Source organism: Coregonus clupeaformis, unplaced genomic scaffold (genome assembly GCF_020615455.1).
Source record: "Coregonus clupeaformis isolate EN_2021a unplaced genomic scaffold, ASM2061545v1 scaf0257, whole genome shotgun sequence".
Taxonomy (NCBI): domain Eukaryota; kingdom Metazoa; phylum Chordata; class Actinopteri; order Salmoniformes; family Salmonidae; genus Coregonus; species Coregonus clupeaformis.
In genome coordinates this window covers 152,679-164,120 of record NW_025533712.1, presented here as the reverse complement: position 1 = coordinate 164,120, position 11,442 = coordinate 152,679, and the positions used below count along the sequence as shown (strand labels likewise).

Genomic DNA, 11,442 nt, shown 5'->3' with positions numbered 1-11,442 from the left:
AACACACCGCCCGGGCAACGAAGGAGTGGCTTCGTAGAGAAGCATTTCAAGGTCCTGGAGTGGCCTAGCCAGTCTCCAGATCTCAACCCCATAGAAAATCTTTGGAGGGAGTTGAAAGTCTGTGTTGCTAGCGACAGCCCCAAAACATCACTGCTCTAGAGGAGATCTGCATGGAGGAATGGGCCAAAATACCAGCAACAGTGTGTGAAAACCTTGTGAAGACTTACAGAAAACGTTTGACCTGTGTCATTGCCAACAAAGGGTATATAACAAAGTATTGAGAAACTTTTGTTATTGACCAAATACTTATTTTCCACCATAATTTGCAAATAAATAAATTAAAAATCCTACAATGTGATTTTCTGGATTTTTTTTCCTCAATTTGTCTGTCATAGTTGACGTGTACCTATGATGAAAATTACAGGCCTCTCTCATCTTTTTAAGTGGGAGAACTTGCACAATTGGTGGCTGACTAAATACTTTTTTCCCCCACTGTATGTCCACCATGATGGGTTTAACAACTAAGTCATTCTGTAACTACAGTATAGGACTCAAATGTAGTTGGGATGGGTCCTGGACTCCATGTTGAAAGTGTGTTTATTATCTCTGTGTGTGTACGTACCTGAGGGAGTGTATGTCTGTGTAATCTGTATCACCTGTCTCTTCAAGGAGGAGGAGGGTCCAGAGGTGCTGCTGGTGAAGGAGGGTGTGAGGAGGGTCTGGGGAACCCCGAGGGGACCATGGTTATGGAGGACAACCAGACAACACCTCCTCCTGAACCCACAGAGGAACCAGCTGAGCAGCACAGGACCACACACAGTCTCACTGAGGTGAGCCCACTGTAAACTACTGTCTGTATGGTATTAGGTCAGGGTCCGTATCCACAAAGCCTCTCAGAGTAGGAGTGCTGATCTAGGATCAGTTTAGCCTTTTAGATCATAATGAATAAGACTATATGATCAGCACTTCTACTCTGAGATTCTTTGTGGATACAGGCCCAGGTCTTGATTAAGTGTGGGACCATGCCTTTCAATTATCAAACCATTAAAGAGTGTCAAGTAATCAAATCACCTAACATATTTGCACAGTGCTCATAGCAATCCCTCATTGCCCAATCAGAAGATGCTTCATAGCGGGTGCTCATATCAGATTTCTTGATCCAACATCCTCTCACTCTGTATCTCTTACAGTCAGTAGACATGGAGGATGGGAAGCCTGATCTGCTGCTGGTCAAAGAGGAGACAATGAAGACGGACCAGGAGCATTGATCTGCTGAGTGGACTAAAGATGGGGAGCAAGGTAAGGGTGAAATACATATACAGAACATAACAGATATACTTCAATAGGAATAGTGATGCACCTGGCTATTATTTTCTCTTCATTCATAAAATGAAATCAATACAACTTATGTTTACATACTAAAACACACATTATAATGTATGAACTTCACCAGGTAATTAACTCATGCAGTGTTTGTAAAGTCTATTTTATAACCTCTTCCTGCAGGTGGTTGGCAGGAGCCTAACAGAGGAGACTGGGCGGCCATCTTGGATTCCCAGACCCAGATCGGTGCAGCCAAGGTTCCGCGGGCGATATCACTGAGCAGGCCAGGAACAGAGGCGACATAGAGGTCAGTGGATGGGACAGTGTCCTCACCTCTGAGCTGGGGAACAACACTGATATCCACAACCAGAAACAGACAGTCGAACACAAAACAACAACCAAACTTAGTCTCCATGACAACACACTGGCTGAGAGCAGGGTGAAGCGTAGATTTGGTCTGCGGGGACAGGGAGGTGTCGGTATGCGGCGGGAGAGAACATACAGACTTGACTAGCGAGGCTCCGTCCTGCTCCTATAGTTGTGATTCAGAGAGACTGATGGCGCCTCAGGTTAACCCCCTAACAGGTGCTGCCTTCTGCCTGCCTTCTATAGGATCTATCTCCTGGAACATGGACCCTGCGACTGCACAGACACTGGCCTTGGCCGAATACCCATACTAACGTACTACCGGTACATACTTTACTTAAACTGCATAGTATGTACTCATTGTCATACTATTTATGACGTAATGTTCAGTAAATTATGCAGTATGCAATGGCCGTGGATTACTACTTTGCTACGGCTTCAGTAAATATAACTGACTAGCTAGGTTAAATATGAGTTGTCACCTAACAGCAAGCTTATCGGGTATCTAGCTAAGTTCAAGTCCCTACGAGCAGAACATTGTCACAGATCAAAAATAAAAATGTCTTAAATAATACATATACAGGCAAAGAAACGTGATTCAAACATGTAAAAATACATTTGAACGCATTAAATTGTCCACCAGCAATAGTAACTTGTCATGGTCAAGTTTTCACTCTCAATTTCACAAATTACTCTCTCTAAAGTCTTGGCATCTTTGGGTTTGGATTTCAGTCTCATGGGGAGCGGGCTTAAACCTGAGATTGGTCACTTTCACTAGGGTGATGGCGAACTAACAAATTCCTGCCCTGGGCCAGTCCAGTGTTGTGATTGGCTAGATACGCAGCCTGCAACTTGTCGCGTGATAGCTTGAGTATTCTGTTTGCGTGCCTTCAAAGAGATGCACTGCATCGCCGTCTGTTTAGCTAACTTGACAGCTTGAGAAGTAAGCACCAAGCGACTTGGAAATCCAGTTGCTTGATAACCAAATTAATTGGGAAAATAAATTCAAATAGGTATACTATATCTTAAGTTGAGTGGAATCTACTCGCTAAAGTTAGCTAGCTAATTGTTAACCAGCTATGTTCGTCTGTAAAAGGAAAAGCAGTCAGCTCTAGCAAACACCCTAAACGAGTCCACTAATTCAAGGCAGGATCCAATATTTAGGGTATTAAGCCCAGGGTACACACACACAGCACATGGGGATTTTGAATTATATGAAGACACAAAGAGACAATCTGCTACCTGCTACAGGTTCATACAGTACATAACCAGTCCGAAATAGTAGAATGTAAATTGACATGAATATGATAAACCAGCTTAACTCAGGTTAACATGTCAAAATATATAGATCCAAAGTTTCCACAGATCCACATACAGTATGTACAGTCGTGGTAAAAGTTTTGAGAATGACACAAATACTAATTTTCACAAAGTCTGCTGCCTCAGTTTTGATGATGGCAATTTGCATATACTCCAGAATGTCATGAAGAGTGATCAAATGAATAGCAATTAATTGCAAAGTCCCTCTTTGCCATGAAAATGAACTTAATCCCCAAAAAAACATTTCCACTGCATTTCAGCCCCTGCCACAAAAGGACCAGCTGCCATCATGTCAGTTATTCTCTCGTTAACACAGGTGAGAGTGTTGACAAGGACAAGGCTGGAGATCACTCTGTCATGCTGATTGAGTTAGAATAACAGACTGGAAGCTTTAAAAGGAGGGTGGTGCTTGAAATCATTATTCTTCCTCTGTTAACCATGGTTACCTGCAAGGAAACACGTGCCGTCATCAACCATTTATCGGATCATCAACAACTTCAAGGAGAGAGGTTCAATTGTTGTGAAGAAGGCATCAAGGCGCCCAAGAAAGTCCAGCAAGCGCCAGGACCGTCTCCTAAAGTTGATTCAGCTGCGGGATCGAGGCACCACCAGTGCAGAGCTTGCTCAGGAATGGCAGCAGGCAGGTGTGAGTGCATCTGCACGCACAGTGAGGCAAAGACTTTTGGAGGATGGCCTGGTGTCAAGAAGGGCAGCAAAGAAGCCACTTCTCTCCAGGAAAAACATCAGGGACAGACTGATATTCTGCAAAAGGTACAGGGATTGGACTGCTGAGGACTGGGGTAAAGTCATTTTCTCTGATGAATCCCCTTTCCAATTGTTTGGGGCATCTGGAAAACACCTTGTCCGGAGAAGACAAGGTGAGCGCTACCATCAGTCCTGTGTCATGCCAACAGTAAAGCATCCTGAGACCATTCATGTGTGGGGTTGCTTCTCAGCCAAGGGAGTGGGCTCACTCAAAAATTTGCCTAAGAACACAGCCATGAATAAAGAATGGTACCAACATATCCTCAGAGAGCAACTTCTCCCAACCATCCAAGAACAGTTTGGTGACGACCAATGCCTTTTCCAGCATGATGGAGCACCTTGCCATAAGGCAAAATTGATAACTTCAAGTGGCTCGGGAACAAAACATCGACATTTTGGGTCCATGGCCAGGAAACTCCCCAGACCTTAATCCCATTGAGAACTTGTGGTCGATCTTCAAGAGGCGGGTGGACAAACAAAAACCCACAAATTCTGACAAACTCCAAGCATTGATTATGCAAGAATGGGCTGCCATCAGTCAGGATGTGGCCCAGAAGTTAATTGACAGCATGCCGGGCGGATTGCAGAGGTCTTGAAAAGAAGGGTCAACACTGCAAATATTGACTCTTTGCATAAACTTAATGTAATTGTCAATAAAGCCTTTGACACTTGGAATGCTTGTAATTATACTTCAGTATACCATAGTAACATCTGACAAAAATATATCATAACACTGAAGCAGCGAACTTTGTGAAGACCAATACTTGTGTCATTCTCAAAACTTTTGACCACGACTGTACACTATGAACACTGTAAGCTCAAATCAAATCACATTTTATTAGTCACATGCCCGAATACAACATAAATGCTTACTTACAAGCCCTTAACCAACAATGACGTTTTAAGAAAAATAAGAGTTAAGAAAATATTTACTAAATAAACTAAAGGGGGGTACCGCACCGAGTCAATGTGTGTTGGTACAGGTTAGTCAAGGCAATTTCTACATTTAGGTAGGGGGTAAAGTGACTATGAATAGATAATAAACAGCGTAGCTGCAGCGTAAAAACAAAGGGAGGGGGGGTCAATGTAAATAGTCCGGGTAGCCATTTGATTAGCTGTTCAGCAGTCTTATGGCCTGGGGTAGAAGCTGTTAAGGAGCCTTTTGGACCTAGACTTGGCGCTCCGGTACTGCTTCGCTTTGCGGTAGCAGAGAGAACAGTCTATGACTAGGGTTGGTTGGAGTCTTTGTCAATTTTTAGGGCCTTCCTCTGACACCGCCTGGTATAGAGGTCCTGGATGGCAGGAAGCTAAAAACTATAGACTAAACTATAAGCTACAGGATAAATTATGCATTTAAGAGATGTGCAGAGAGTGCAAAGAGAAATGTGCAGTTCTGGGATGATAGTGCAGGCTGCATAGTCTGTGGATGAATAGTGCAGAGTGCAAATTCCATGGATGTGAGGATCATCGTGGACCAGGTGGCCGGTTGGTGAGGGCCACGGAGCGGGGGAAGAAGCTGTTCAGGTGGCGGGAGGTTTTGGTCGTGATTGACCTGAACCGTTTGCCAGAGGGGAGTCTTTGGAAGAGAGGGTGGAAGGGGTCAGCGATGCGTACAACAAAGATATAAGTGCAAACAGATAATAAATGTATCATTCAACATAAGATTCCACCTAAAACAATGACATGACCTCTGTCCCAATTCATCTCTGCTCAACTCCTCACTTCCTCTACTCGCATCCTTCTCAAAACCCATTGAAGGAGGTCTGAGGCGAGGAACCTTGGGTCGTCTCCTCCAATGGGGTTTTAGGAGGTGCGATGGTCAGTCCTTGCATCCATAGCTCTGTCTATGAATTTGAGAGTGATTTCTCCAGCCCCATCCCTCAGCTTTCTACCCAAACGTGGGCGGGGAGTTTGCTTTATATTGTTTCAACTGCTGATTGTCGCTTTAAGAAACACACACATTAGCATAAAAGTATGTTTTAGCATACATGACTGTTGAGAGTGCGGTGACATACCTTTAGCTCCCAGGTACACTAAAGATGAAGTTGTGGCAGATGTCTTGACCACCCCCTGGCTGTTCTCCAGACAGCAGTAGCACTGCAACGTGTCCCAGGCACTGTTTGTGGCCACGTCACCTCCCTCAGTGAAGATCTCCAGGTTCTTACAGGGCAGCAGCAGAGTCTATAGAGGGCAGAACGATACAGGAGATGGACTTTAGTATGGAGTCGAAGTACCAACTTAAAATCCTTGTACAATCCATAGACATTGGTTAAAAGGTCAACAAAGTAGGGCACTGGAGTTGGAGGAAGGTGGAGCGAGACGTACTAAGTTGTGTAAGGCATAAGATGAGTTGGCGACTCACTGGTCCAAACTTGGCGTCCTCTGCCTGTGTAGTGTTCCAGGGCGATGAAGTAAAAGCCCGACTCCACCTGGTTAAGCGTGTGTTCTCTACACACACCGACCTGTCTCCTGACAACAACTGGAGTGAGAGAGAGAGGAAAATAAGATGTCAGGAAATGTCTGTTTAAATGTTTTAACATCTTCATGTTGTAATCAAGGTAACAGTCAATTTTAAGACTCCTGTGGCTGTAGGCAACTATGGATAATCATTTAGCCAAATAAGTAATAACACACAATGTGGGACTGGACTGAGCCGAGCTGTACAAATCCACGCATGGCTCAGTATTGAACAGCTTGCTGTCATTTCATGCCCAACCCTCCTCGTAGACAGCTACCTCCTATAGGTTTTAACTTCATCCCTTACCTACACCACTCATATTGTTTAGCAATAACTATCACCTACATTTAGTATAGAACCATCTTCTGTATTGAACCATGTTTCTAACCAATAAACAGCAGCTGGTCATCATCCTCTCTACGTGACAAATGTTCCATGCACAATGCCTCCATACAGCGTCAAAGAAATTAGAGGAACTCTCAGTACCACTAATGATTAAGTTACGAGGTTGATTGGTGGATGTCATGGTTACTTGCAGGAAGCCCCCAAAGTGCTGTGCATAGAGGAGAGCCAAGGCAACCTACTTGGAACAGAATGGACTCCCCTGTATCTCCTGTCTCTGTCAACTGTGCAGAGAACAACTTCACCAACACATATTAGTGACAGTGGACCTGCACGGAAAGAGGGATGGAGAGAGAGAGAAATGGTTTTCATTCTCATTTATTGTAACTGCACAAAAACTGACTGTAAAAGTTATTAAATCTGTATTTCAATCAGACTGTATCTCAAAGCATGCAGTTAGTGGTTTACAATATTGGCTATTATTTGGTTTGGCGCCTGACCTCTCTTGGCTCCCCCTCCTCAATCACGGCCCTCTTCCCCAGTGAGGCCGGTTCTTCCCTGTCTGTTTTCAACCTGCCCCTCCACCCTCTTATACCACTCCCTCCCAGTTATGCTGGTCTTCCTAGCCCTCCACTTCTACTAAACCCGTTGTTGACTTAGCTACAATGCTCTTAGTTAAACCAGAGACGGTATATAGAAAACGAAACCATCTTTGGTTAATCCACAGGGTTAAACCACAGATGGAACAATGAGCCAGATGTTTCACCGGATGTATAAATCTGAAGCATCCAGCTGGCATTTCCACTCACCACCAAATATGGTGATGAGAGGAAGCCCAGTGGCCGGCAGTGCGAGAAGATGGAACAAGATGGATTTGGGTATTCATTCTGCAAATTTTCTCATCGATGAAACATTTGATCTCAATACAGTTTCTGTTCCCAAAACTACAATCTGTTACGAACAGAGTGGACTAAGTTTTGTAGACTTTACCTTTGAAAAAGTTGTTTAAAATGGTGGTGTTTAGAAGGAGTGCAAGGGCGAATTGAGTTATTGCACACATGCACTTCACAGAGTAGACGGACCCAAACGGAAATATGCGAATACATACTAGAAAGCGTCAATAGGATCTCGCAACCTCGTGCTTGTCTCTGCCCACCTCCTTGCTTGTTCTGCCCACTATGATTAATCTGCTCCCATTGAAACGTCAGTCTGTGTCCATCTTGGGTTAGTTATAAAAAATCTTTGGTTAAACGTTAGCTAGCTACATACAGTGGGGAGAACAAGTATTTGATACACTGCCAATTTTGCAGGTTTTCCTACTTACAAAGCATGTAGAGGTCTGTAATTTTTATCATAGGTACACTTCAACTGTGAGAGACAAAAATCCAGAAAATCACATTGTATGATTTTTAAGTAATTAATATGCATTTTATTGCATGACATAATCAATCAATCAATTTTATTTTATATAGCCCTTCTTACATCAGCTAATATCTCGAAGTGCTGTACAGAAACCCAGCCTAAAACCCCAAACAGCTAGTAATGCAGGTGTAGAAGCACGGTGGCTAGGAAAAACTCCCTAGAAAGGCGAAAACCTAGGAAGAAACCTAGAGAGGAACCAGGCTATGAGGGGGTGGCCAGTCCTCTTCTGGTTGTGCCGGGTGAAGATTATAACAGAACCATGCCAAGATGTTCAAAAATGTTCATAAGTGACAAGCATGGTCAAATAATAATCAGGAATAAATCTCAGTTGGCTTTTCATAGCCGATCATTAAGAGTTGAAAACAGCAGGTCTGGGACAGGTAGGGGTTCCATAACCGCAGGCAGAACAGTTGAAACTGGAATAGCAGCAAGGCCAGGCGGACTGGGGACAGCAAGGAGTCACCACGGCCGGTAGTCCCGACGTATGGTCCTAGGTGCTCAGGTCTCTCAGTTGGCTTTCATAGCTTCGATCATTAAGAGTTGAAAACAGCAGGTCTGGGACAGGTAGGGGTTTCGTAACAGCAGGCAGAACAGTTGAAACTGGAATAGCAGCAAGGCCAGGCGGACTGGGGACAGCAAGGTGTCATCATGCCCGGTAGTCCTGACGTATGGTCCTAGGGGCTCAGGTTCTCAGAGAGAAAGAGAGAACGAGAGAATTAGAGAGAGCATACTTAAATTCACACAGGACACTGGATAAGACAGGAGAAGTACTCCAGGTATAACCAACTAACCCCAGCCCCCCGACACATAAACTACTGCAGCATAAATACTGGAGGCTGAGACAGGAGCGGTCCGGAGACACTGTGGCCCCATCCGAAGAAACCCCGGACAGGGCCAAACAGGAAGGATATAACCCCACCCACTCTGCCAAAGCACAGCCCCCCGACCACTAGAGGGATATCCTCAACCACCAACTTACAATCCTGAGACAAGGCCGAGTATAGCCCACAGAGGTCTCCACCACAGCACAAACCAAGGGGCGCCAACCCAGACAGGAAGATCACGTCAGTAACTCAACCCACTCAAGTGACGCACCCCTCCCAGGACGGCATGAAAGAGCACCAGCAAGCCAGTGACTCAGCCCCTGCAACAGGGTTAGAGGCAGAGAACCCCAGTGGAGAGGGGAACCGGCCCGGCAGAGACAGCAAGGGCTGTTCGTTGCTCCAGAGCCTTTCCGTTCACCTTCACACTCCTGGGCCAGACTACACTCAATCATATGACCTACTGAAGAGATAAGTCTTCAGTAAAGACTTAAAGGTTGAGACCGAGTCTCGTCTCTCACATGGGTAGGCAGACTGTTCCATAAAAATGGAGATCTATAGGAGAAAGCCCTGCCTCCCGCTGTTTGCTTAGAAATTCTAGGGACAATTAGGAGGCCTCGTCTTGTGACCGTAGCGTACGTATTGGTATGTACGGCAGGACCAACTCGGAAAGATAGGTAGGAGCAAGCCCATGTAACGCTTTATAGGTTAACAGTAAAACCTTGAAATCAGCCCTTGCCTTAACAGGAAGCCAGTGTAGGGAAGCTAGCACTGGAGTAATATGATCAAATTTCTTGGTTCTAGTCAGGATTCTAGCAGCCGTATTTAGCACTAACTGAAGTTTATTTAGTGCTTTATCCGTGCCGGAAAAATAGAGCATTGCAGTAGTCTAACCTAGAAGTAACAAATGCATGGATTAATTTTTCTGCATCATTTTTGGACAGAAAATTTCTGATTTTTGCAATGTTACGTAGATGGAAAAAAGCTGTCCTTGAAACAGTCTTGATATGTTCGTCAAAAGAGAGATCAGGGTCAAGAGTAACGCCGAGGTCCTTCACAGTTTTATTTGAGACGACTTTACAACCATCAAGATGAATTGTCAGATTTAACAGAAGATCTCTTTGTTTCTCTTGGGACCTAGAACAAGCATCTCTGTTTTGTCCGAGTTTAAAAGTAAAAAAGTTTTCAGCCATCCACTTCCTTATGTCTGAAACACAGGCTTCTAGCGAGGGCAATTTTGGGGGCTTCACCATGTTTCATTGAAATGTACAGCTGTGTGTCATCCGCATAGCAGTGAAAGTTAACATTATGTTTTCGAATAACATCCCCAAGAATAAGTATTTGATCACCTACCAACCAGTAGGAATTCTGGCTCTCACAGACCTGTTAGTTTTTCTTTAATAAGCCCTCCTGTTCTCCACTCATTACCTGTATTAACTGCACCTGTTTGAACTCGTTACCTGTATAAAGACACCTGTCCACACACTCAATCAAACAGACTCCAACCTCTCCACAATGGCCAAGACCAGAGAGCTGTGTAAGGACATCAGGGATAAAATTGTAGACCTGCACAAGGCTGGGATGGGCTACAGGACAATAGGCAAGCAGCTTGGTGAGAAGGCAACAACTGTTGGCGCAATTATTAGAAAATGGAAGAAGTTCAAGATGACGGTCAATCACCCTCGGTCTGGGGCTCCATGCAAGATCTCACCTCGTGGGGCATCAATGATCATGAGGAAGGTGAGGATCAGCCCAGAACTACACGGCAGGACCTGGTCAATGACCTGAAGAGAGCTGGGACCACAGTCTCAAAGAAAACCATTAGTAACACACTACGCCGTCATGGATTAAAATCCTGCAGCGTATGCAAGGTCCCCCTGCTCCAAGCCAGCGCATGTCCAGGCCCGTCTGAAGTTTGCCAATGACCATCTGGATGATCCAGAGGAGGAATGGGAGAAGGTCATGTGGTCTGATGAGACAAAAATAGAGCTTTTTGGTCTAAACTCCACTCGCCGTGTTTGGAGGAAGAAGAAGGATGAGTACAACCCCAAGAACACCATCCCAACCGTGAAGCATTGAGGTGGAAACATCATTCTTTGGGGATGCTTTTCTGCAAAGGGGACAGGACGACTGCACCGTATTGAGGGGAGGGATGGATGGGGCCATGTATCGCGAGATCTTGGCCAACAACCTCCTTCCCTCAGTAAGAGCATTGTAGATGGGTCGTGGCTGGGTCTTCCCGGCATGACAACGACCCGAAACACACAGCCAGGGCAACTAAGGAGTGGCTCCGTAGAAGCATCTCAAGGTCCTGGAGTGGCCTAGCCAGTCTCCAGACCTGAACCCAATAGAAAATCTTTGGAGGGAGCTGAAAGTCCGTATTGCCCAGCGACAGCCCCGAAACCTGAAGGATCTGGAGAAGGTCTGTATGGAGGAGTGGGCCAAAAATCCCTTCTGCAGTGTGTGTGCAAACATGGTCAAGACCTACAGGAAACGTATGATCTCTGTAATTGCAAACAAAGGTTTCTGTACCAAATATTAAGTTCTGCTTTTCTGATGTATCAAATACTTATGTCATGCAATAAAATTCAAATTAATTACTTAAAAATCATACAATATGATTTT

General features: G+C 44.8%; 1 long non-coding RNA gene across 1 annotated transcript; it reads left to right on the top strand.

The window, feature by feature from the left end:
* Positions 1-710: 710 nt before the first annotated feature.
* On the top strand, positions 711-1,246 carry LOC123484283. The gene is made up of 2 exons (XR_006658469.1): positions 711-830; positions 1,191-1,246. It is a non-coding gene; the product is annotated as an uncharacterized LOC123484283 (long non-coding RNA).
* The last annotated feature ends 10,196 nt before the right edge of the window (positions 1,247-11,442 follow it).